Source organism: Motacilla alba, chromosome 9, assembly GCF_015832195.1.
Source record: "Motacilla alba alba isolate MOTALB_02 chromosome 9, Motacilla_alba_V1.0_pri, whole genome shotgun sequence".
In the NCBI taxonomy this organism is placed as follows: domain Eukaryota; kingdom Metazoa; phylum Chordata; class Aves; order Passeriformes; family Motacillidae; genus Motacilla; species Motacilla alba.
Genome location: NC_052024.1, coordinates 19,338,899 through 19,366,854, shown reverse-complemented (window position 1 = coordinate 19,366,854; position 27,956 = coordinate 19,338,899). Strand labels below are relative to the sequence as shown.

Here is a 27,956-nt window from a genome sequence, read left to right as displayed (position 1 = left end):
TTTATGATCACTGTAACAACTACCATGCCCTTGAGACTGTGCAGTTCTGAATTTCTAATATAATTTGTAGGGGGAAAATTAGGACAAAATGCAGTAACATTTCAAGTACAGTCTCACAGTATTTTAAAATTTTATGAAGTATAAGGACTAGGTTAATATGAAATGAGTCATGTTTTTAAGAGAGGCAGTAATACAGATCAGTATCTTAAATCATAACTAAAATAACACTCAACCACTACAAAATAAAAAGAAAACAGAGTAGCTTTTTGCTGGAAAAAGGTCAACAACAACAATGAAGATTTAACAATACTAGAAAAGGCTGAGAGCACTGCTCATTTCAGGACCAAAAAATTAAAACAGCAGTCTGAGTGACCAGGTAAACACTATTCTTTCTCACTCAACAAATCCATTCCCACCACCTGAAGTTCATTCCAAATTAATATAAACTCTACTCATATAAACTCTGAGCCTAAAAACCAGACTATTAAACAACATACATCCTTGGTGCAGATCTTCTGATTTCAGAAGTATATTTGCTTTGTAATATATGTATATTCGTGACAAATATATTACATTTCACTCCGTGATATCTTTGGGAGTTAACAGAATTGCTCACTACCTCTAAGTGAAGGAGTTTACATCCAAGCAACTCTCTTTGAGCATTATTTTCCTCACAGGGAAAAGACAATGGAATTGCAAAGGTATAAATAAGTGAGGCTATAAATGATTTGCATATTCTTTAGATCCATTTCCACATGCAAACCAAGGGAAACCAGCTCAGCTCTCAGATCCAAAATTGAGTTTTCAAAGCAAGTGGTTCAAAAACATTACTCCTTTAACTTACGTACTGAGCACAAGAAGAGAGAGATGCTTAAATACAGAACTCACACTGGCACTTTATGCATTTAATTCTTAAGGCTAATGCTGAAGGTACCACTCTTGCACACCTCAATTGAGACAACATAAGATACTAAAACTGCTAAAAAAGAGGTTGTTTGATCAAAGCTGAAGCAGCAAGTTCCAGTCCTTCCCTTCAGGCCTCAGCTCTGCTTTCCATCTTCACAGCTATCAGGAAGCACCAGCAAACCATAAGGACAGCCTGAAAACATGAATTTGCAGCGGTCTGTAACACTAACATTCAGAGATGGAATGAGATGATTGCCCCTTTCTACCGAAGCTAAGACTTTAACTTCACTGGTCCTACACTGCCAAATGGGCTGAAGTAAAATACACCCGGCAATGCAGAGCTGGTTTTGGTTTTTTTCCTGGGAAAAGCTGTTAGTATTGAAACAAACTGCAGAGAGCACCCAAGTGGGGGCAACAGAATATTCAGCTTGGCTACAGCTCACCCCAAAAAGGCTCTTGGCCAAAGAGGAAGCAACACCAGTTACCAACAGGATGAGCTGTGTTACTGTCAAGTCACATTTCTCACTTCAAAATTAACAGGCTGCCCTACTTTCCACAGGATAAAACCAGGTGCAATTGTAATATTTCTGTCAAACAGCATAATGGTCTAGATGTTCCTTAAAAAATGAAAATAATCCACTTGAATACTAAAAAGTAGTTATTCTAAAAATACTATTTGCAGAGTAAGCCTGCTAATGGCACTTGTGCAGAGAGAAACCACACCACCTTTAGTCAGTTAGAAAGGTACTTACCATTGGCAGTGCATTGATATGCAGAAGTTTTCCTTTCGGGTGCCTCTTGCCACAGAAGGGTGATGCTGACAGGGAAATAAGGAGACAAAATAGGAAATGTTAGTATTTATTACCTTGAAACCACAGCTACTGACATCTAAACACTTTGAAAAGCCCCAAACAAAAAACAGCATTCCAGTGGTATGACTTCCAAAATGGTTAGATCCACTGTAAAGCAATAAAAGTAAAATCTGTTTTCCTAACACATCTTACACTAAATAACTCAATTTATGTACACAGGTGTGCCCATGAGCCCAAAGAGTTAACAACTCCAGCAGTGACCTGAGTAATTAAAAAAAAAACAGCTCACACTAATTGCTAGCAAGGCTTGGCAACATGTAAATAACAGAAATCTTTGTAGTACAAAATTCAAGAGGACTCTTGTCCACCTTTAAAACACAAACAAAAACATAATCCAAACAAATCCACACTCTCCTCCATTTTAATAATTTTCTTTACACGTCAGTAGTAATTTTATGCACCCTACAATAAAAACCTAAGTGCAAGCACACAGCTTTTGACATCCAAATATGAGGTAACTCCATCCACTACAACATTCATTTTTATTCAGCAGTGACAAACGATTTTTATCCACACTAATATTCCTGAGTGGTTGCCCTCCATACAAATACTTGCCAGACGACTTTTCTTTAGGACATAATCTAATCACCCACTCAAAGAGCAGGAAGGGTGACAGATGGACATGGGTGACTAATGAAGTATTACCAGACTATTTTTAGATTAAATTCTTTGCCAAGCATCTGCAACCTGTGGTCAAAAAACTTTTACTATGAGTAAAGAGTAACTATAGTTTGTGGGACTCATGATTAACACGAGGTTCTCACATGCAATTTTCAAGCTCAACCAGCAGGAAATCATTCATTATTGAGCCATTTTTGGACCCAGCCAAAAAAAAAAAAAAAAAAAAAAAAAAACCAAAACAAACAAACAAAAAAAAACACCACCAAAAAAAAAAAGAAAGAAAAATAAAAGCTGTAGCATTTGGGCTTATTTTATTCTTAGAAGATCCCACAAGGCAGGCAGTAACATCACCTTCTCAGTGCAAGCATGAGGCACTGCAGAGGATGCTGAGGAATGCAGGAATGCTGGCAATTGAAAGAATTTGCAAACATGCTCTTATTTCCTTGCTTAGTTGTACTTGTGTTGCAGAAAATATGTAAATAGGCTGAGTGAAACTCCACTCCTCAAGAGGTACAGTATCCTATGAAAGGCTACTCAGAAAGCTTTTTTTTCCACAGCCAGAGTTGCTGACCAGCTGAGAAGAGAAAGCTTTAACATCCGCTCTGCAGACCCCATAAAAAATATTATTTGCTTATAACAAGAGTTTTCCTTAAAAGCAGAACAAAACAGCAACCAACCAAGATTCTTTTGAGAACAATCTATCTAAATCATGATAAAAGCTGTGCGCAGAGAAAGGCAGAGGAGGGCCCTGCTTCTGAGTGTGACACTTGGTTTGGGTTATTCCATTTGGGAAGGAGCACTGCAAACATAAATAAAGGGATGATTGCACAGACATAACCACTTTCTTCAAGGAAAAAAAGGCTTTCTTCAGTACACACTGCCCAAACTGTCTCCTTCCAACACCTCTTTGCCCTTGTGCAATCTCGAGTGCAGTACTTATCATCGAAGCCAGAGAGGGAAACCTTTCTGCCTGATCCGTGGAAGAGGCTTCTTGTCCTTTGCTTTACATCTAAACAGGGCAGTGACACGGAAAGAAGCTGGAAGCAAAGACTCAAGAGAGCAGAGAATTAGAAAAGAAAGGGTTCACTGACTTCACTTCATTCCTCCTTCAATGTTAATTGGTTGTAGGCTCCAGTTTTAAATAAGGGCGCTTGAAGCGACGTGTAAACATTCAGAAAACTCTGCAATGTCCTTCTTCACAATCAATTGCTGAGTACAAACGCCTCAGCAGCTTTTTTCCTTTCCAAATTTATCTTATTGGATTTTGGCATGTACCTTGAAACAATGCAGGTGACAGTTATAATTTATTGATTTCAGACTATCTCTCACCTTTATATTCCAACACATTACAGTGATTTAAACAGGTGCCCAGATGCAGTAACAGCTATTCTACATGACACTTAAAGGGCATCTGGTGGATCATTTTTAAGTTGATAAGGCACACCTGGGGAATGCACAGCAGCTTGTGAGTTTGGATCCTTCATCTTGGAGGGGCTGGGAACAGCTCACCACTGCCTGAAGATGTGTTCAATATCAATTGAAAACTGCTCCACTCAACTTGAAAAGAAAGATTATTTTGAGGAGCCCAACGTGTGCTCAGAGTCAGTGCTTACCAGCCTTGCCCACACCAGTTCTTTCTGCACAAAATGACACAACTGATGCCTGTGTCCCTTGGATATTTGGGGCCAATCACTCAGTACAACACCCAACACCATCTCCCTGTGAAGAGCATCCTACCCTGCTGCGGTGTACAGAGACCAGCCACGCCCCAGGTCTTAAACCCAGCCTGCATGAGTCAGGCAGTTCCCACCTGCAGGGCTAAAACCAACAGGCCAAACCACCTTCATCAAAGCAGCAAATACCCATCCAGGCTGCCTGCACAGATTGTGCTGCTGCTATCAACCAAGCAATAATCGTGTGGTGCAAAGGAAACCACAGATAAAAACAACCCTGGCACCAGCACAGTGACAGATCTGGTTATAAACACACAGACCAGACGTACACTGATGTCAGTCCTTACCTGCTTCCAAACACAATCAGTTCAAAGCAAGGATTTCTCTAAATGCTACTTGCAGAAATGTTTAACCATTTCCTTCCAGAAATGCTGCTATTGGTGCTACTTTCTCCTTCCCAGACATTACACTGGGTATGTGTTATGGTTAAACCAGTGGTTTTTGCATGAGCTTTGAATTACTCCTGTTCCCCATGTGAACTTGTGCTTCTTTCTAATCCTCTTAGGATCACGCTGTTTAAACTACTTTCTGAGATTTTGGTGCCGTTTGAGTTCTAACAACAAATTTAGCCATTAGATGATGTGCTTTGCGAATGACAGAAGCCTTCTAAGGACACAGTATCTTTTCTTCTAAATTATCCTTGAGTATCCTGCTTTTATCTGAATTCAGTATCTGGAAAAAGTGTCCCAATCAAAACAGAATTATAAATAACTAAATCCTGGATATTCCCCTTAGTAACTAGGCTGCAAAAAGCATGAGACAATAACTTTAAAAGCCTAAATTGAAAAACTAATCACTCCATTGAATCCTTCCTTTCATTTGGTTAATAGGCACACACAAAGCTAATGGTGATTCTACCACTGCTGTGCTTGGAACATAAACAGAGAAAACCAAAGTTATTTCTTTTAATCACAGTTGCACAGTGATGTATGGCAATTTTTTTTAAGCGATTCAGCATGTCTACAACAACATCTGCTTTTCAGATCTGACAGAGAGGCTAAACTGAGACAAATACCAACTCCGAAAATTCAGGAGAAACAAATACATACAAGTGTGTGTGGTGAGGGGGGGAAATCAGCACCACACACAAGACATCGTTAAAAAGTGTCATTACTTGAAAGTGGTAGGTAGCAATAGGGTTCCTAGTGACAAAATAACACGTACAGACTGCTCCTGTTCTTCACTCTGGGAGCATGGTGTGGGCGAGGATGCTTTACAGGAAGCCTCATCAGGGGAAGCACTGAAAGCATGTAAGACCTGCCCAGAGACATATCCACACAAATTCCTAAACTCTACCTGAAACAGCTCTTCGCTGTCAATTGAGAAATTTTTATTTCCTGATCTGTGTTCTTTTACCTTTATTCCATCAGAAATATAGAAAAACCTGATGTAAGCTGACCTTCCAGATGATTCAAAGAAGAAATGCTTAACTCGTACATTTATATCACATTAAAGGCGCACAACTTTCCACACTTCAGGAATACTCTTACATAGAACAAGCACCTGTATGTCCATGGACGTATGTGAATCAACTGCTAAAGCAAAGGGTATCTGAGGGGGTAAAGAATAAGAACTGGGCAAGCTGACAGCACTATTCTGGAGAAAAGTTCACCCAGATACAGAAACCACTCACTGCAAACCCACAGAAACAGGATTCACTGTGCAATGAGAAACACAGGACAAGTCAGACCAGAGCAAAAGAATATTGCAGAAATTTAAACACCAATTTCTCTAACAGTCAAAAACTGAGACAATCACAGAAAATAGCTCATAGCCCACTGAAAGGGAAGGAAGCTGAATTGCTGGAGAGGAAACCAACTCAGCCAACTCCATAAAAACCCATACTGCACCTCAGTAATCTTCTCAATACCAATCAGCTGGTAGGAAGGCAAGCAGCACTGCAGCACCATTTCACTTGCAAGGCATTTAAATGAAATTCATTAGCAAGTAATCCAGTTCACATAAACTGGAAGTTAGAAGGTCCTAGAGAATGAAGTTAAACCTAGTCTAGACTGGGAAAGAGCATAAAGACTTATTACCCAAAGCACTCTTATGCCAAAGGACCTTAAAGCACTCATAAAACCCCACCTGCTACCTGCAGGATGGGGGCCCACCTGTGAAAATTTAAGGTAGTTTCCAATTTGTGGAGTTTTTCTTCCAAAACAGTAGACATGATGATTACTGACATATTCATCAAAACAGTAGCATACTGACAAAAAATTTTTCTGTGTTTTTAGTCTAGAACTGAGTTTAAAATTTAAATTCATCACTGGAATATTGATCACCTAAAACAACTTTTCAAACTGGATGCTCTCAGCAGACATACTTCAAATAGGAAAGAGAAAATTATTAAAAAAAAAAAATCTGATGTGTAACATTTAGGGGCCGCTCTGTTATTACAGATTTCAAATACATACATAAAAAACTGAACCAAGATACCAAAAAAAACCCCAAAACCCATGAAACAAAACAAAACTTTTTTAAAAAATCAGAATATTTTTATATTTTTTTCCCATTCCCTTTCCTCACAATAAGAACAAATATATTTCTCATATACCAATTCAGCCTTCTCCAGCTCACTAAATCAACTCAGCTGCACTGGTGGGTGAGAGCCCTTCCCACCCAGAACTCAGACCCAGCTAACTCAGATGAGCCTTCACAGCTGAAGGAAGGCCACAGCTGCTTTGGTCAACATGGAAATGTGCTTGCAGGGAACTGAGAGTTGCAAGGTTAGAAGGACTTTTAAACTGGTCTCCAATAAAGGATATGGAACAAAGCTCAAACTGCTTTCCTGGAAAAATCACCTTCTTCTGCTAACAGTGCCTGACTCATTTGTGTTTTTAGACAGATACTGTGTTTCAGAACAATATATTCTTCTGCTTTGGGATTCACAGTAGCCATGCAGAAGAGCTTATCTAGATTATGGCAAGCTTAATTTACTGAATTAATTAAAATTGTATCTCATATATGCCATGATTCAGGGAGGTGGGACACAGATTTTACACAGACATCACATTTGGAACTGGGCTCAAAATGTTTACATAAGGAAATCTCCCAAAATAACAAAAGGACTTGACAATATTGTTATTATTTTCAACCTCAGATAGTGTAACCACCATGGAGTGGTTGGTACCCTCAAGTGTGTTGGTACCTCCCTCAGTGTTGGTACCACCATCGCCTGTAGTTCTTTGGGGCACCCAGAAGTCAAACAAGGCTTTATTTCAGAATAACAGCTCAGATGTACATTTTTGCCAAGCCAAGCAAGGAGCTGCTGAGGACATTCAGACAATGCAGTGGGGCTTGGTTTTTGCTGCAAGAGGTGTTTGCAGACAGCCTGACATCAGCAGGCTCGAGCTGTCCCGCTGTGGCCACTGACCCTGAACGCTGAGCACACCCAGTGGTGCTGAAGTGACTCTCCCTCTCTGAGGACACCGTAGGAAGGCTGGTTGCCTTCTGTCTGCCCACTGCAGGAACAATTCCCAGGATACCTGCCCTTGCAGCAAAGGCTCAGGGTTAAAAACAAAGGTATTCCAAAATGTTCTTAAAAATCTATCTTGCTCGTGATATTGGGTGATAGTAATGGCATAGAGGCTGAAGGGTTAGGATCCAAGAATTCCCTAAAAATAGCCCTCAAAATTATAGGTTACTTTTAAAACTTGAAAGCACTTAAAAATCCACAGGTATGAAAACATTTTTCTGAAAACTTTAAGTCATACCAGAGGCCAAAAGCATAGTTTGTGGTAGCCCTTGGGCTTATACACTCCAGGTGTTCCTGGACACAGCTCCACTAAAATAAGGTGTTTATAATAATGTGTTCCAGATTCTTCCTAAAATTATTATTACTGTTATTATTTTGTGCAAAGCCAGAGAAAAACATAGGTCTCTCACACTGCCAAAAAAAAGGCAACACTGAATACCCTGAAATCATCAATTAAACAAATCAAGGAATAGTTTCTTTATTTTTATTTTATTTTTCAAAAATACTGGGCAACAAAAGCTGCTGCACTTCTGTCTACAGTGCCCTCTCATTTCCCCAAGAACTTTCAAAACTAAGTGACACCTGAAGCACAATGTACTCAGGCAGTTGTATCACCTTTCCAAACTACTGCTGTGTCTGAGTCATATTTTCACACAAATAACCTAGAGATGAAATTCCTCCTGTACAGGTAAACCCTGTGACTAAGAAGCAGACAAATTGTCCAAGACCAAGCAACACAAGTTTTTTTTTTTCCTTTTTCCAAATCTTCACACCATGCCACAGTAGACAATACCATCTTTCCAAAACCTTTGGCCTCTGCTCTTTGAATGTCTCCATCACTTCTCCAACAGAGCAATTTTGCAACCTCAAGTGAGGGCTCTGATTCACAAAGAGTTAAAACCTACCTGGAGAGGGCTGTCCTTGTTCATGCACTGCTTATCCAGCCATCCCTGCTAAAAGGACAACTTATTCTTACACAGCAGCTACTGAGCTGTGACAAATTGCAGAGCAGGGAATAGGAGAAAAGCCTGTGCTTCTCATTAGCACAGCAAGCTTTCCTGCCCCTGAGAAGGGAAGCCTTCCCTGCAGCAGGGGCTGAAGTCACAGAAGGCAGAGGGACAGCACACTCATTCCCAAAGGAGCTGTCTCTTGTCCCTAAGAGCTCAGAGGTGTGGCTCACCTGAGGGCTTTGGTTTAGTTAAGCTCAAGTCCCATCCTAGCCAAGATCTCACTGCTGTTGCGTAGGGAGACCTCAGTCTACCCTCATCTACCCTCTCCCAGCTGGGTGTTCTCAACACTTCCTTTCCTCTAAAAACAAAATAAAGTTTTCTTCCACTCAGCTCTTGAAGCATCCCACTGCAGAGTCAGAGGAAGACAGAACTGGCTCAAGAAAGGAAGAGGGAACACATCCCTGAAAGGGAAGAAATGCAGGAGCAGTACTGCCCTACAGCTCCATCACCAAAATACATGTTTCCAAAGGATGCCTGGTGCCTTGGACAGAGAAAGGGAGCCCAGCTCCAAAAGCTCTCAGCAAACCTGGAATGAGGTACTAGGTACAAGCTGTACCAGAAACAGCTCAGACACTCACTGTGTAAAACAGGTACCTGTTATTCTGTTGTCTTTTCAACCATTTAGATACCAGAGCTGTTTGTCTGTCACACTGACTGAATAGCAAAATAGCTGCATCAATATTAGACTTGTACATGGAGTAAGAGACACCAAAACCTGTTCCAGAGAATAAGGAGCTTACAGTACAGAGAAATACAGCAAAATATTTACTTTAGCACTATGGTCAAGGAGAACAGCATCTATTAAATAAATGGACTAAAGTCATTAATCAACAGCAGCATATTAAACTAATATAATCATGCTGCTTGTTCTTTGTTGGTTTTGTTTTTTTTCTTAACAACAGGACGTAAGCATGACCAAGGAAAACATGTATTTGATTCATCAAAGACAACATATTCAAAAGAACTGAGACTTCAGGAAACAAAACCACAGCAGAGAGGTTTTACAAAGATCATCAAGTAGGCCATGATTAATTGGTAACAACCTAACAGTGCCCTTATTCAAGCCTGTCCTAAGCAGTAAAGAGGGTTTAGCTGCATGTATACACTTGAACTAATAAACTATGTACCTCCAGGATAGACCTAGGTGATATATCATTAAATTAAAAAAAAAAAAGCTCCTAAAAATACTGTTTTGTTAGCATTTCAATTATGTTGGGTTTCCTGCTTGTAGGAAAAAGTTTTTTCCTATTGAAAATGAGTGTAAAAAAACCCTAAGCAAACTTATTTTGTTGCCAAAATGAATGAAGTCAATATTTTCGTTTCACTGGAAGTACTTTCTGTTGGATTTCCTACGGTCATTGCAGCTGTACAGCTCAATTTATATCCCTTTGAACTTACGTGTTACACATACAGAGCAACACACAGCAGGTGTTTATCCTACAAACAAGTGAAAGTGGGATTAGATAACCTATTACACCACTTTACAAACAATTTAAAAAGCAGAAAAAAGAAGGCTGATGTTAGTTAAGGGATCAGTCTCAAGTACAGCTATGTAACATCACCGACAGGAGAAAAACCCAGCAATTGCACAGGAGCAAATGTTAAGGGCAAAAGAAGACTTAGGTCTGTCTGGTTAAGATTAGGTAGCTGCAAATACATTTTAAATAACCAGGAAAAACCTCCCCATAAACAAAATCAGGCAGCTGAAGACAAGTTAAGAGAAACTCTCGGTGCCGGTGCCGTGGGGCTTCTGTTATTTTAAACAAGAGCAGTAAGGACTCTGGAAGGAGTAATTCTGCCTAAGGAGAAAGATTAGTGTCTAGTGTTTGATCTAACAGGGCTTTCCCCTTTCTTTACTTTTTGATTCTTATCTTGATTGTTTCACACCAGGAATCCGAAACTGGCTGAGCTGTGCATCCTGCAAATCTCGTTCAAACTGGAATAGGCTGGGGATAGGATTTCACCGTTTGGGAATTTCATTTACAGAACTCTGCCTCTGCAGTCACCTACAGAATTCTCATTCTCTGTAACTGCTGTCAGGGCTGCATGGAACCGGTGGGTTTGGGACTTTTCTTCCATTTTTTTAAGTCAACTCACATTTATCAATGTGATCTACTAGACTGGTCAGAGAAAGTAACAAACTCAATACCTTCTTGGTCTTGGGGAAATCAAACTTCCTTAATCTTTTGCCTTGTTAAAGATGGAAAATTTCCCCACATCTTAATATTAAAATATGCCAGGTAGGTACCTCCACTGAAAAGATTTGCTCCTGATGTGGTTTTTGCTGCCCTTATACAGATTCACTAAAGCATCCACAGACCAGCCCAGTTTTCATTTTAAAAGGAAAAAAAAAAAAAAGTGATGAGTGTTTCTGAACTCAAAAAAAAAAAAAAAAAGAAAAAAGAAAAAGCTATGCCTCTATTTTCCATTTGAACGTACAGATACTTAGTTCTTTTTACTGATGGACAGCAAACAGAAGGCCTGTAAATTTTGCTGCTTTCTTTTGTGATCATGCTAACATACATTGGTTAACCAAGGAAGCAAGTGACAAATGCTCAGGGGAGGAGTATCAAACACACTTGTCAAAAATACTCCACCTAGCAGAACTATTTCCCCTCAGTGTCAAACACCAAATATTGGGGTCTGGTTCATCTCCAAACAGAACACTGTAGATATTATTTCAGTCACACCTAGTCAAGGGCTTTTCTTCCCTGTTTTTCTGAGGATACTTTTATGCCATACTTTTCCAAGTCAGTGGCAGAATGTTGAAATAGAACAATATGAGGTATTTAGCACTAATAAATACACAGACCCTTTACAGCACAGAGTAATAAATGCACAGGACTTGGCAGCCCAATAATGATGCACCAAGAAGTAATAAAAACCCAGGTTTACAAGCTGCTGCACTTCAGAAGAGACTGTTTACCGTATCAGATAAAAACAAGGTTCAATACATATATTTTTTGTTGTATGACACAGTACAGCTGCAATCATTTATCAGACTTTTTCTTGTGTCTTATCTTTCTTATCACTGCCTAAGGAACAGCAAAACCTTGGAATTATAAAAGCATCTCCAACACTAGCACTTCTGACCCATTTAATATATTCCCTTCTTTTTTTACACCAACTTTACCCAGAAATAAATCCACTTGCCATATTCTCCCAGGAATACTACTACTGGACTGATTTTGACACCTTTTCAGAGAAGTCTCATTGACCCTCCTGGACTTGTAACAAGCTGGGTGTGCTCACCACCTACACACTGGCACTCCCTCTCCCACAAAAACAAAATGGATGCAGTTTTGCTAGCAACATCCGCAGATTAAACAAGCTCAGTTTAAGAGCAATTAGCAATATTTGTTCTTTGGTCAGGTTAAGATAATTTCTTTGGGGCATTTTTAGCTAATCTGTTAATTCAGTGATTCAGTTTTATCTTTCTGTTCCTAATAACATCCCATAAAGCAGTAAAAATCAAACTACACTCATTTACTTTAGCCTGCATACGAAGAGTTAATTTTTATAACTTCATTGTGTAACGACTTTACTGTAAAATTCTTAACTGACTTGAACAATTGCCAGTCCTCAAAACAACACTTGCCAAACATTCTTACCATATTTTGAAGAGAGCGGCTGCATGGACCAGCCAGAGACCATCCATGGGCTCACAGGGCAAAGCTGAGTGTGGATGAAGGGAGGCAGCCACAGGGAAGTGCAAATAATTCATGCCAGAGAAGCAGCACCAGTGGGAAGTGTCAGTAACACATGTATGGAAGTGATCTACAAAGCCTCCCATCGCTGCATAGAATTCCTCTGTCCCAGCACAAGCTGCAGAGCCATAAAGGGTAAGATAAGGAAATAACCCTGGATTCCAGCAACGTGGTGCAATGGAACGCTGCAGCAGCTTCTCCTTTCTGGTACTTCATACTGCAGGGGCAATCTGATTTCACATGTAACTCTCCATGTACAAACATGTCACATCTTTCATGTGACACATTTCAGGAAGAGAGGTGTACTTGCAAAAGCCTTAAAGCCAACATCTGAGTTTCTCTTGACTACCAAACCAGAAAGACACCCCTGCTCACCCTTAGTCACCAGCAGACTTGACCTGGTGAGGTCATTTCGGCAGTCCTAGCTCAGGCACTCCACCCAAACCCTCCTGAGGCTTTTCTTTTTCTCCTTTAAATTAACCAAATCTCTTGCAAAGAAAAACTGGGCACTGCCCAAGATGAGTAGCTGAGTTGCTCATGGCCAGAGAGACCCAAAAAGCCAGAACTGAGGTAGGGTGAACTTAAGAGTTCTGGTAAAGAAGAGAGACATTTCCATGACATTATGATTAAGTATGCTTAGAATTAAGGAAGATTAAAATACAAACCCCTACAGATACCACACAGTAAATTTTAAACCCTGCTGCTTACTATTTTAACCACCTAGAACCAAACACAACCAAATGGTGGTGCCTGAAGAGAACTGGAGGGCAGTGTCTCCACTGGCTCCCCGGAGCAGGGCTGTGTCTCCTGCCCTATGCTGCTGCCTCACAGCATGAGGGAAGCAGAAGAGAGACTACTACAGTAGCATTTCTCTTTATTCCTTTCAAAGACAGGCAGTTCTTTTCATATTTGCAAATAATTTATATTTTTTTTTAAAGGCGAGAAAAAAATCCTTTTGCAATTCTTTAACTGAAATTCTTCCGTGTTTTGACAACAGAACCCACTGCAGATATAGGTACTATAGAAATACCATGTCAAAACTGAGTTTAGATTTTAATTTCAAATTCAGTTCAAAATTTTGGCAACCTGCACCAAAACCTGATTGAAGCCACTAGAAAAAATATCAGATAAATGAAATAATCAAGCAATATTTACAGTTTGAAGAAAACTAAGCAATCAGTGCAACTGCTGGAAATCACAGGCAGAGTGTTCATGAACCAAAAGTCTTAAATGGCCAGTTTTTACCGTGGCATAGAAATTATTTTTCATACCACAACTATTTTGCATTTAAGTGGCTTCAGTGTTTTGCATGTGCTCCAGACACACAAGGATAAGAAATTTATCTGCTAGTTATCAGACTACAAACCCCCACTAATTCCAAAATACTGGACAAGAAAATCAGTTCATTTCACTGCTGTTAAAAAAGCACTTTAATTTGAAATGCAGAAGTTTCCCTCTTTATCCAGTACGCTGCAACAGTAAGCCAAGTGAAGATTTTGTGCATTAGATACACGCCTTCCTCTAAATGCAGTTTGACACAATAAATTAGAAACACGCTATTCATCAACATGCAACTTCCTAAAAAGTCATAAAACTCAAATAATTTGTACAAATGAAGGTTGTGTGCTTTAACAAAAGCAGAGTAAAGCAGTAAATCAGCTTGATTAGCAAAATAAATACCAGTTCTACTACAACAATTCAATCTTAGTAGCAAATCAAACATTTTAATGGATTGCAGCACAGTTATTTTCTCGACAAAGTTTGATTTCTCTAAATCCAAAGCAAAATTACAATCAATTACTTCAAACAAGGCCTTCTACCTGTTGCTTAAATTGTTTTCCCTTCGATCCACCCTGGGCTTAGCAGACATTTCTTCTGGTATTAAATAGTCAAAGGTGTAAATTAAAAGACTAAAAGACCTCCTTAAGACAACATCTATAATCAGCCTTGATGTTTACTACTTTCAAAAGAAAAAAGATTTTGAATAGGGCAGGACCGGGCAGTCCCTCTGTCTCTGGATGGAAGTAATTGAAAACAGATCCAAGGAAAACCCTAGCAGGACCTAACCCACATCCTGAGGTGCTTGGTGCTCCTTCAGAGGTAGAACAGTGAGCATCAAACAAACCAACAAAGGAAATTTAATCATTCAGTCCTGGGTGGGATGGTTTTTTGTTTGTTTTTTTAAGCTTAGCTTTACCACTGAATTCAAAACCAGCAAATATATTGAAATAAACCACAAAGTTGTATCCAGACTGCAGTAATCTTCAGGTAATTATTCTTTCTTTCTTTCTCAGTGTAAGAGGGCAGTTGCCACAGGAAGTCACCTATATTAATTGTGCCTGCAATTATTTTTGTATTCAGTATGCATTCAAAACTAAGCTTTTTTACACTTCGCTTCTGTAATTCACTCCAGCAGTGCTACACTTGCTCTTGCTTCTGCAGGGAAGCATTCCCCACAAGTTCACCGTGGGTATCATAAAATCTCAGCTCATTGATAATTAACTTGTACATCTCAACCAGAAGTTTCTTTACCGTGCCTCCTCTGTATCCCTTCTGGAACATCAGCGAGAAACACCAAAGACTGGACCAAGAGGGCTGATTTTAACTACAAGCCATGTCAGAAGAAAAATAAAGTTGTTCCCATTTGTACAGTAGCAAATATGGAATCAATAACATAAAATACATATATTATAAAAGAATAAATCTCAGAAACACCGTCTGAATTTAGATTTCACTGTCTTACACACTTCAAAAACATGAAAGACCCTGAAAGATCAATACAACCCATAAGAATCTAAGGTGCAGAAATCCATAACTCGATTTTTTTTAAATATGGTAAATTGTACAGTAGCAAACACTGAGATAAATCAAAGAGATCTCCATACAAGAAACAAAACAGGTTATAAATTCAGAATTTATAAACTTCCCATATCCTCAAATAGGGAATGTGGTGCAAAGAATTTATTACAGAACTTGTTTTCTAGTGGGCATTCAGGTATTTCTCATTTCAAGTAAAAACTTCTATTAAAGTAACATGATCTCTAAGGATTTATCTCTGGGCTTTCTCCTCCACAATACTGTTAATTTTTAATGAGCTTTCTGAAAATTCCCTTTGCACTGAATCTCACTGGCTGGGGATGCCAAAGGACCCTTTGATCAGCAGACACAACCCTTTTGCTAGTTTTGGAGGGATTTTACTCATGGAAGCTACAAAAAATTCTTTTGATCATAGCACCAAAACTCTGATTTCAGATCACTGCTGGTTTGGAGCCATGGGGGGTTGGTGTTCTGCCGAGTCATTCCTCCCGTGGAGCAGCTGAGCTCAGGCTGGAGTCCCTGAGCAGAGAGGGCACTGAAGGGTCTGGGAGCCTGGACTGGCATCTAATTGTCACCCTGGCTCCATCAGCATCCTGCCTGATTCACTTTGATTCAGTTCAGTGCCTGAGAAATTCCCAAACAAGGCAGAACGAATCTGCCAAGCCCTGCTGTACATCCACACCACAAGGACACTTGCTGGACTGTTTCTAAGAATGGGACACCATTTGGGAGAGCTAAGACAACAACTCATTAAAGCACCAGGAGAAAATCCTTTTCTCCCAGGACACTGCTGTGCCATGGAATAGAAAACGCTATTAAACAAAAATGATCAACTGCAAACAAACACAAATAATTTGCTGAACAAAAAATATCTTGCAGCTAAGAGACAATATAAATTACCATATGCAGACAGCTAGGATGCCAAAGGAGCAGGGGCCTCGCTGCCCAAAAAAATAAATCAGCAAATGCGGAAAGATGGTTAGTGACTATGTTTTGATTTTAGCAATAGAAATCTAAAATAATCCAAAATTGAGGATGTAATTGCCAAAAGGAAGAAACAAACAACACAGAAAAAGAATAATCAAGACTGGAGAAAAACAGATTATCAAAGGCACCTGCTATCACAAGAATAGAAATGAGATCTTCAGAAGCCCTGAAGGACTCCTTGCAGAAAAGAAACAAGAAAAAAAGCATAAAAACCCCAAGAAAGTGATCATTACTGATTTGATCATTTTAGCATACAAACAGAGATGTACTAGGGACAGCAGAGACTGCCAAAGGGAACAAAACCCAAAAAGGTGGGGGGTGCATATTCCTGTATTCCTCTTGCCTATGCCATGCCAGACACATTCCCCTTTTTTCCACCGCATCCAAACCCCTGCAACCTGTTGGCTCTGCATTGCTCCCACGCTGCCAGACCACAGAGCTCCAGGAGAACACGGGCACGGGGGAAAGAACACCTCAGAGAGACTAAAACATCATCTCCTCAAGGATTTCCCCGCCTGCTCTGGCCATGGCCTCGGCCCCGAGTCAGCATCATTGCTGTTATTGCTGTTATTTGTTATTTCTTCCCTCTGAGCAGCAAACACTCCCCATCCAGACAAAGCAGGAGGCTCTCTGTGCTTTTCTGCTCTGATCAGAGATGTTCCTCCATCCCTCAACCCTTGGCCCACACACACTACAGAGCACTTCGGGGCCTCTCTCAGAGATTGCACTCCCAGAATACGGGCTGATGAACACACCGAATGCACAACGCATTTGACTCCCACATATTAATTATGTACCTCTAAATCCTAATGATTTTTCTAATATTTTTCTTACAGAAATTACAATTCCCACAAAAGGAAGATCCCATTTGATATCTGAGTGTTCTTCTGTAGGTATCAGAGACACAGTGTAAATATTGTTTTTCAACAAACAGAAATTCTATACATTTCTGCTTATTTGAAAGATGATTGAAAGTGAGAAGTTCTAAGGATAGAACTTTTATTTTGTTCATTCACTCCCTGCATCTACCAGCTCCTTGAGTTCCTGCAGGAGCTCCTTAAGCCTTTGGAGAAACCAGAAGATCCTGCTGGGAAGGGATAGGGAGAGTGCACATTATTTAATAACCAGAAACTATGTATGAGAGACCTTTCTGTTTTTATTTTTAGCACAACTTATCTGCTGGTAGAAAGACCGTATTTTAACACTGAGAGAAATGTAATGGGAAATTTATTTTAAGAATACAGTTCTAGCAGGTCATAAAGATTGTATCATTATCCTCCTTGGACAGTAATTGGCTATAAGAATACATGTTCTTCTTTTAGTTTTTGTTCATTTGATGAGTTGAAAGAGAAATGCTATTCATCCAACATGTTGTTTATTTAATATTCAGCTTTCCTGAAGTCTTCTTATGCAAAGCACAAATGCTGACGATCAATTATTTCAGTAATCATAATTCAAGCTCAAATTTTACACTCTGTAAACACATTATCATGACCACCACATTATGCATTTGAAAAATTCCAGTTGCAGCAACCCATACAAATGAGCACACTGCATTAGGTTTACAGTAAAATTCTGTTCTGGCTAGACATACAAGGGTTTTTTTCATAACAGTAAAATGAATGAAGCACACATAAATGCTGAGTATTTTTCTATGCAGTGTACAAATGCACACATTCATACACAAACAGTCGTGGCACTTGTTTCAAATACTGAATAAAAGTGAAAAATATTTATACTTGTAACTAACAAGAAGTTATTTCAAATACTGGATTTTATGTTTTTAAAATTAAATTATTGGGTACAATAGAGAAGTCAGAGGAGAGCTGCTGTCATTTTTGCAGGAAGATTTCCTATAAACTTCATCAGGTTGACAAGAACTAAGTTTTCCCAAAGCAACCGGTAGCTCTTTGGAAGCAATCTAGAACGCCCTCACACTCAGTGGGTGGCCTAATACATCCTGAAATGTAAGTCTATAATTAAATAAAAATTTGCAAAATTCAGTTTAGACTTCTTATGGGAACGCTTAATGCACATATAATTGGGGTGTAACACACGCTGCATTACATTTCACTGATAAACCATAACTTTTCAAATCAACGTTTCAAGGAGATGCTTAGAAAATAGTTTGACGTTTAATGCTGCAAATAATAGTAAAAGGCTAAGCAGGGAAAACGTGGGGCTGTTGCTGAAGGAGGTGGATGATTTAGGGGCACCAGATGGGACATAAGGCTGAGGGTCCTGTCAGGGATTATTTGATCTTGACCCATGGAACCAGATGAGCTCAGTCCAAGGGTGCAGAGAACCAAGGTCACAGCAAGGCCACCACTGTCGTGTCAGAAAGCTCATGGAGACAGAGGGGTCCTCAATGGCTACAGAAAGGCAGGTTTTCTGCCACCCTTAAATAAAAAGAGAGAGCAGCAGAGGGCTTTACCCCAATTTATACCCCACAATATGGACCTATCCTATGTGGGATGTGAGGTGAATGACCACCAGATGGGTGGAAACACAGCTGGGCTCCAAACACAGCAATTAATGCGTCCTTCAGAAACTGAGAGGAGGCCACAAAGTTGTTTAAAAGACTGGAGTCCTCTGCTATGTCTGCCATAGACCTCTGCTATGAAGCCATGTTGAGAGAGCTGGAGAAGAAAAAGCTTCAGAGAGATCTTAGAGCACCTTCCAGTACCTAAAGGGGACCTCCAAAAAAAAAGTATAGAGGGACTTTGTACAAGGCCACATAGTGACAGGAAAAGCAGGAATGGCTTTAAATGGAGGGCAGGTTTAGATTGGATTCGAGGAAGAAATTATTTACTGTGAGGCGACACCGGAACAGGTTTCCCAGAGAAGATATGGATGCCCCATGCCTGGAATTGTTCCAGGCAGAGCTCGAGTTGGAACGAGATGGTCTTTAATGTCCCTTCCAACACAAACCATTCTGTGGTGACCAGGAGGCCAGCAACACCTGGGATACTGCACCCATCTCTCCTGGGACCTGACCTATCCAGTGACTCCACCAGTGACTTAGAGGAAGCCCAGGAATGCATTCTCATCAAGCTTGGAGGTAACACCAGTCTGGGGGCAACAGCAGCTATGCCTGAAAGCAGGGCTGGCATCCAGAGGGACCAGGAACCCTCTGGAATTCTGCAATGACCAATGCATGCTCCAGGGAGGGAAGAGCCCTTCCATCAATCCAGGCTGGGACCCACAGCTGAGAAGAACCTGTGGGTCTTGGCCAAGCACCAGCCAGTGGTGTTGTGTGCTCTTGGACATCTTGGGTCCTACAATGGTTTATTCTGTCTATTCACTGCCAATGGGATATTTGACTTTGAAACCTTAATAACATGGTTTCAGCAGTTCTTTTATAAAATAAACCCTGGTAGAACAAACAACTGCAGCACATCCAAGTCCAGCAGGTACCGCTGGCTGTGGACTTTTTGTTCCCAAAATGTGCACTTTGTCTTCAGAGAGAGCCAGTGCACAGCCTTCAGCAAAACAACTTAAAATTGTGATTTCTGCGTCTATAATTAAGCCACAATTGGCACTTTAAGGGGCACATTCTACAGTTCATGCTGCTAAAATAAATACCGTGTGCATGAAAAACTGCCACATGATGAGTGCAATGAGCATCTATGCTTATTTGCCAAAGGAGCTCCTTGAGTTTGTATTTAATTCCAAATCGCTATCAAGCATCTTAAAAGTCAAGCAATTGCAAAATCCCATAAATATATGTGACTATTTGAGTTTGCATTAATACAGTACTTAACATGCAAAACCAAATTAATTTATTTCCACATGCAAAAACCAGAATAGGTTGGAGAGGCAATGCACACTCACACAGGCTTGGAACTGAGCAAACTGTTACAAATTTACTGGAAAAATTGTATACTGGGCATATGTAATAAGCAATTTGTTAGGACATAATTGCTATTTCTAACCTGAACCAAGGCAACTCTATCCAAGAAGCATGTTCATATAAACACTGTATTTTATATATATATGTATATAGGCACAAACACTCTTAAATATTTTATATAGAAGCACATTTTTGAAACATGAAAAGCAAAGTGTGGTGGGGACATAAAGAACCCAGCTTCATTTCCCTAAACACCAGGGGAGCTAAACACATGCACCCACACTGTAACCAATGCTACCCCAAGTTATTTTCTGCCAGGGAAAAGAACAGCAGCTGCACAGAGAGAAAGTTGGAGATTTAACTGAGAACATCTTGGGGGGGATAAAAAAAAGAGGCAAGAAACTTAAACATTACTGTCTTCCAAAGCTTGAACAGCAGCCCTACCTTCATCCCATCCCACCTTGCCAATATTCAAATATGTAACATTCACCACACATGGGATATATTTTAACTGTATGGTGACATATTCTAATGGTGTGAGCACAAAGCTTCTAATCAAACCTTTATGTAGGTAAAAATCAGGGTTGTTAAAAGGAATTCTCTTAAAAATTAAGGTTTAAACCACATCCTGAGGTAAAATTTAATTTGGTAGGGTGATGCTTGCAGTGCTCCTAGAATTTTGAAATACCTGCAAAATTCTTCCCTTTAGCTAAGTATCTGCTTAGTACAGAACTTCTTCCCACAATGAAATTCAATCTCCTAACATAAAAATATGAGAAAAATATCATAAACATTTACAAATCAGGGTTAAAAAAAAAGACTTTATGACATCTATCTGAGCAATACTTGGCAGACTCCAGAAATATTCTATGAAAAAAATACTTGTGTTTATTTTGGACATCACCTTCTATTTTCAGTTGATGCCTTTAGTCTTTGCATTAGATTAACCACAGTCTCGTGTAATGATCACTTTGGAAGGAAAAAAAAGATTAATTAAAGCATATAGTTGGCATATTAGCTGAAAGGGTGACATACACCACCATTCCATTTCCACTGCTCTTCAAAGAATCCTCTTAAAGCAAGCTTGTTTTACTTCTTGAAGCCTCAGTGTACATTCCAGGGCTCTCTATGCTTTAAGCAAATGGCAATAAAAACCAAAGGTATTCTGATTTTGAAAGTGTTTCCAAAGCCTTAGAGACTGTGACTCTACATCTTCAAAATGTTCAAGTACATATACAAGATGCACAATGCCACTTATTAAAAATCCACATTTTTACTGGTGTACATGCCTCTGTCTTTACATAGACTATAGATTTAACTAGGTTATATCTAAGTTCAGCAATTCTTTCTGCTTAGCACCAGTAAAACATGGCATATTCCATCCATCCACCCAACTGAAGTTTTTTCTTATCTCACACTTGAGCTTCTGCTGCCCCTGACAAAGGCAGTCTCACCCCACTCAAACCACTTAAAATCCTTCTGAAAAGGTGACTGGCTTTTGTCTTGCCATGTCTCTTTGTAGCCCTGCACCAGCTTCACCTCCTACTGCCTCAAACATAACACACTTACCAGGCTTCTCTTTTATTAGCCAAGAAGGGCCTTTGCACTTTGCTTATCACTGATTTGGTACCAGAGAGCAACTCCAGCTCCCTCCAAATGGCTAATGATGCACTTGATGTATTTTCTGATGAGCATCAGCATGCTTTCTCACACAGTGCTCATTATGAAAGCTGTTCCTAAATTCACAAGTCTCCTTTCAATCCCTTTTCAAGTCTCCCTTTCCATGTCAGCTCAAAAACTGAGTGTTCAATAGCTCCAGGTCAATTTTTCTTCCATGAATATATAATAGATTTCTGAATTCACATCAACTTTTAGCATTACCATGTCCTGAGGCAAAAAAAGTCTGCAGGATTATTCTAGAAAAAAAAAATACCTGTGTTTATTTTGGATATCACTTTTTAGTTTCATTTGATGCCTTTAGTCTTTGCATTAGAGCAACAGCAATCACTCCCTAATTACCTTCACCACAGTGCTCCCCAATTTACAAATCTCTCCCATCCCCTCCCTCAGCTGTTAATGGGTTCCTGCCACTCAGACTGGAGACTACTCGACTGCCTAATGGAACCTCCACTGCTGATTCTGACTGTGAGCATGACCCAACTTGTAACCCCAAGCAGACACCTTGCTAAGTTTCTAGAAAAGACTTGAAAAGAAATCGCTTTGGTTTTTTTCTCATCAGCAGGACAGGCTTCTGGAATTGCTCTGCCTCGACAACATTAGATGCTGAGTCCAGTGTACAAGGAAAGGTGTCAGCACTACTAATTTCTGCTGCCAGGAAAAGAGAGGTGCTCCATGTCACCCCGATGATGGCAGCAGGAGGGGACAGACAGCGAGGAACACTGAGGACTGTCAAATCCTCCCCCACGCTGCGTTATTCCATCTCCACGCCTCGTCTCACTGCCGTGAAAAATGAATTGGATTTTCTCTCAAGGGCTGAACTTCACCGAGGATGACGAGGTGGCTGTGACGAACCAGAAACCTGCAGGGAAGCTGCAGACCTGGCTCTTGTGCACTTTGGCAGCAGTTCTAACACAACTACTGTTAGAGCCTAATCTGCCTCTGGTCCGATTCCTTATTCTGCAACAGCAGGAAAAAAGTCATCAGCTCCTGCTTTGGGTAGCAAAAGGGAATGGCTGTGTAAGGAGGTTCGATGCACATGCCTCCATTAATTTACTAGATGAGCAACTTCCACATGACACAGCACAGCAGTAGTGTCCTAATAAATTCATATTTTTAAGTCAGGAAATGCATTTTTGCTACAGATTTGAAGCTGACTGAGACATAAATTAATGAGATTCTCTACCAGTGGTTTTATTTCCTTTGAGCATGAACCTATAAGAACTTTGGTAAACACACTGAAAGGTTCTATGGTTTCACTGCTTTATGGTTTAATAATTTTATATCCTTTTCTGAGATGTCTCGCATCTGTTTACAGAACTGCTGCCTACTGAGTCACAGATATTTCCTCCAGAGCTCCAGCCACACTAGACCACTGTTATTTTTCAGTCTCCAAAAGAAGCAAGATAATCATTAACTACAGCAGCAGGGAAAATAAAATCCATGCTGCCTCACTAAGTTAACACTGCACATCCAATAAAAATAATCATTTTAAAAATTATAAAATCATTCAAACAATTTTATCTTTGATGTTTCCCATAGTTTCTCTCACTACACTTAGCCATTTTTTCATGTTTCTCTTAACAAGGCTTGCATGAGCTGACCTAGTTTATTTGCACTCCTCCCAAACTGTGAAGTAGAATGTGTTAACATAAACCAAATGGTCCCAGTCACTTTGAAACAAGCTTCTCCTCTGCCAGCTACTCACCCTCTGCCACCTCTGTCTACTGCCTTGACACTTTCCAGCCATTCTTCCTCCCAGCCTTTGCTGCCACCTCCTTTGTTCTCAAATCTCACCACCCCAAATCCCTGATAACTCCCTGCTTTTTATCCTGAGGGGTGACACCTTCTTCCCTGGTAGCCCCACGCAGTTGGGTTCCCCCTTAGAACCGACTGCTGCTCACCTCCAGGGTCCCAACACCACATGGGAATGCAGCTGCTGTGCTGCCAAGAGCTGCTCACCAAGCACAGGGGCCCTGGCTCTGCCTGCTCTTCCCCTGGCCACGGTTTGCTTCCCAGCCGTGCCATCGGCCAGCGAGCCCAGCCTGGCAGCCGCCATGGGACAATGCCACTGCTCCCCATCACATCCTGCAGAGAACACCCCAGCCCACGGGAGAAAGCCCAGCGTGGATTTAGTGCCAAAACCTGGAGGAGAGGTCAGTGTATCACCTGTTTATCCCACAGCTAAACCCGAGAGGGAGAACTTCATCCACCGCTCCTGCGGAAGTGTCGCTGCCATCCCTGGCATATGGTATTACTCAGGTTACTATTTTCATCTTCACTAAGGCTGTAGCTATGGTAAGGTAACAGCCCAAAAATTTCATAATGTGACATGAAGGGGGGGAAAAAAGGATTAAAAAAAAAAAAAAAACAAGTCGCAGCAGTGAGGAAAAGGCCTTTAAAACATTTGTCCTGTTGTGGCTTTCTTCTGCTATTTAGAAAAAAAATAATGCTAAACAACCTTGCAAAATAAGCTGCCTGAAGCAAGCTATTTTTGAGTTTCCTCTAGTTTAATGACTCCTCATTTCCTCACTCCAGAGGCATACCTGTAAGAGCCACAGGCCAGAGAGGAGCAAATAAGCACCTGTGGTAGTTAGGAGAAGAAAATGCAGCAAACACTTGACCATTAAGTGCAAGCCTGAAGGACAGATTGTGAATTGCCAACAGGGGAACCAATGAGGAAATCATATGCAGATGTGAGAGTCTGCCACTCACATAAAATAATTTTCATTTCTTTAAAATTACCTTAACTGCATACTCCTGTGTTAGGAGTTCACATCCAGAAATCATAATGGAGTTTGTTTCTTTACTAAGCAAACTCCCTCGTACTTATCCCCAAGTTTCATGGAAGTTGTTTCAGCTGTTGTGTTTCTAGAGGAGAGTGGATAAATCCACAGGAGCTTGGAACCACAGACTACCAGCATGCTTAGAACACAAAGGAACTGTACCCACTGCACATGGTTGTGACTGTAAAATACACCTCTCCCAGCACACTTGTGAACAACACATCAAATCCACAGCAGCAGATTGGTCCACCACAGTGGAACTGCCAGGTTAAACTTCAACATGCTTTTTTCCCTTTAGTGTCTGAAGGCTGAGCAGCTACAGAAGGATACTGGAGAAATACATCTTAATCCAGTACTGACTACCAGAGACAATTTCCCCTCACACTCTGCACTGTGATAATTTGAAATTCTTACCATGGCAAATACTGTTGCTTGTATTACAAGGTTTCGGGTTTTTGTTACAGATGTGAACCTTTACCCGTTCTCTCTGCAAACACACCAAGGACTTTGGCTAAACCAGGTCAAGGGCTGAACACGAAACACCCCATCAAACCACCACGCCAGGCAAAAGGATGAGCTGGTACAAAATTATGTTGCTAGATTGGATTTGCACAAAAAAGCCCTAAAGGAGCGGCTGTGATCTGGCACACACCCGGTTTGATCAAACACTGCTGCTCCTGCAGAGGCAGGGTATCGGTTGTGCCCTTGCTGATTTCCTGGTAATAAGCACAGTTACAAAAAGCACACTCACCCATTAGCACAAAGATGGAGCTCTGGCCTAAGGCCAGTCTTGCTTGGGTTTTTATGTCATTTAGGTAACTAAAGTATCTGAACCTCCCCATCAGACTGAAAACAGGACAGAAAACGCAAAGAGGATTCTCATTTTCCATTTGGCCACCTACAAAGCAATTGCTGCTGGAAGCATGAACTGTCATGTAGAGATCTGGGGATCTCAGATACCTGTGCTCTGAAACTGTACAGTTGACTATAGATGTTGCTCAAGACAATGAAAAATACCAGAATCTCCCACTGCCAGACAGAGCTTATCATTTCCAGGAACGCACTGCTCAATGAAATGCAACAGAAAGTCATCACAGATCAAAAACACATCCAACCACAAATCCAACACCTGCCCAGAGTCCAACCACACTCTGCCGTACAAGATGAACCAGATGTCACAAGCAAGGAGAACTAATTCAGTCCCCTCCACACAAACACATGACTTTGCTAGACTGAACAGCTCAAAGATTCAGAGTCTCTCCACCTGCTACTCTTTTCTTAATTCATTGGGTAAACTGACACATCCCCTCCCCCTAAGCCATAACTAAAAATTATAATTAACAAGATGATGACATAGGAGGTCTTAATCAGTACTAATTCTTGTATTCTTGCTTGCTGAGAAAAGAAGGTAAATTTCATTCTGAATTCTTCTCAAATAACTGCAGCCATTCAGCACAGCCTCCTGAGATTTTTGCTTTCACTAGTGTTATAAAAAAGCAAGTTTCATAAGTGAAATAATAAAAAAAGAAACAATCTAATGAACAGGAAGTCAAACCTCCATGGCAGCTATATAGGATAGCACCAAATTACACTGCAGGCACCAAACCTGCACCAATATCCATGTATGTTTCCCACTTTTTAAGGGAAGATTACCAAAAATCTCTTGCCTTTGCAGAAAAGTATAACTGATCACAGGTTCTCTGAAGGATCACAGGTGTGACGTGTCTGAAACTAGACAGATAAATGACAAATGGGCTATGATGACTACATGTATCAAATAAAAAGCACCAGAAATGCTCTCCGACAAATACACACACATATTTTCATCTTAAATACACTCAAATGTGGTACTGCAACTGTCAATACTACATTTAACTGGGTGGAGGCTGCTGCTGAATAATGTAATGCATTAGCTCCAAAACTAGATTACATTTTTTGCCTTAAAATGTAACCATTTTGTCCAGCTCAACAAGGATGAGGACAATGAGAAAGCATCCAAAACATAAATAAAAACTGCCACCCCAACTTACTGTTCCCAGAACATACTCCAAAAATAAACTTGTCTACAAAAGCAATCCTGTCTGAGATTATCTAAAATGCTGACAAATGGGCAACCAATCATACATGCTGCCTCTGATGAAGATCATGCTTTAAAAAAAATCCACTAGCCCATGCCCAAAGGTGGAATTGCATACCCACACTACCCAGTGTCATCTAGAAATTAATGCAGTGAATTAATTTAGGCAAGTATTCCCGTAGCTCTCAACAGTTTTCAATGAAACCATTAAATGTTCTGCTCAGCTGAGTTCACCACGAGCAAACACAGTGCTGAGATTTTCACTTTCCCTTCCCACTTTGAAACCTGTTACTTAAGTAACCAACCTTGACCATTCATTCCAAGTAAAAAAAAACCCTCTGAAACTGGCTAAAAACCCCTGAAACTGACACACCCAGTGCAATCCAAAAGGACAAAAAGTAACTTCCTTCAATTGTGGTGTAAAGATAAGGTACCAGTTAGAAAACACTCATATTTAAGTTATTTTAATGATAGCAAAATGTTTCATATACCCTCCAGCAATAACCCCCAAAAGATCAATCTTCACACCCTTTACTTCAGTAGCTCCTTGCTCCAGGGCTGATCCCAAAGCCAGTTCAATTCTTCCCATGCTTCCCACATGAAGTCTTCCCTTCAATGATACCTTTCCCTCCCCACGCTTAAAACACACTCCGGTGTACTTCTGTCAATCCTTGCCTGACCTGCTGGTGAAACTTCAGAAACCCTCTCTTATCAGATCTGTCCACAAGCCACCCAAACCATGACAAGCTTTTCTCCCAGTAAAGGCTGGGATCAAAGCCAATGGCATTGTCAGCATGAATCGGGACACGGAGGAAGTCAGTGCAAGATGGGACGTCTCAAACCGAGGCACAGCTCGCCATCACGAGCAATAAATGAAAACAGAAGTCCTTTCTCCTCTGGGAGCCATTTATTTTCATAAGACATGAAGCCTGAGTTTAAATTGTTCTGAGTCACAGTCAGATCCACACTTCAATGCATGCAAGATGATTAATATCGCTCGAGAACAAGGCATTATTTTGAGCTTCAGAAAACACAGCAATGTGAGGAAACTAGACTGCGAGACACCCAAGAAAGGGACAGATCTGGTTAATGCTTCATTTCTTCCCTACGACCAGGGTCCTAAGGAGCTTTCCTTACTCCTGTGTGTATCAAAATCCCAGTAAGCGTTTGCTCTTCTGACCCCAGCAGGGTTGAGATTTAAGCCCTCTGAGGCCTTAAATCCAAGCAGCAATAAGAACAGCTCTGTCTAGGTGTTCCTAAAATCCTCACCATGGTATCCATAGAAAGATAATCCTGGTCATGTTTCTAACACAAAAGGTTGCTCTGGTTGACCCAAGCTGCTGCTGAATTTCACGTGGAAAAACTGCCTCTGAAAAACACCATTATGAGGACTTCACTTAGGAAGACTGATGGGAGTCCAGGAATTTTAATT

General features: G+C 40.5%; 1 protein-coding gene across 4 annotated transcripts in view; it reads right to left on the bottom strand.

The window, feature by feature from the left end:
• Window positions 1–27,956, bottom strand: part of TBL1XR1 (TBL1X receptor 1) — a 103,881-nt gene that overhangs the window by 54,892 nt on the left and 21,033 nt on the right. For all 4 annotated transcript variants that reach the window (XM_038146530.1, XM_038146533.1, XM_038146531.1 and 1 more), the window contains exon 2: window positions 1,659–1,723. The gene's annotated coding sequence lies outside the window, so the exon portion shown is untranslated. The remainder of the gene's footprint in view (window positions 1–1,658; window positions 1,724–27,956) is intronic.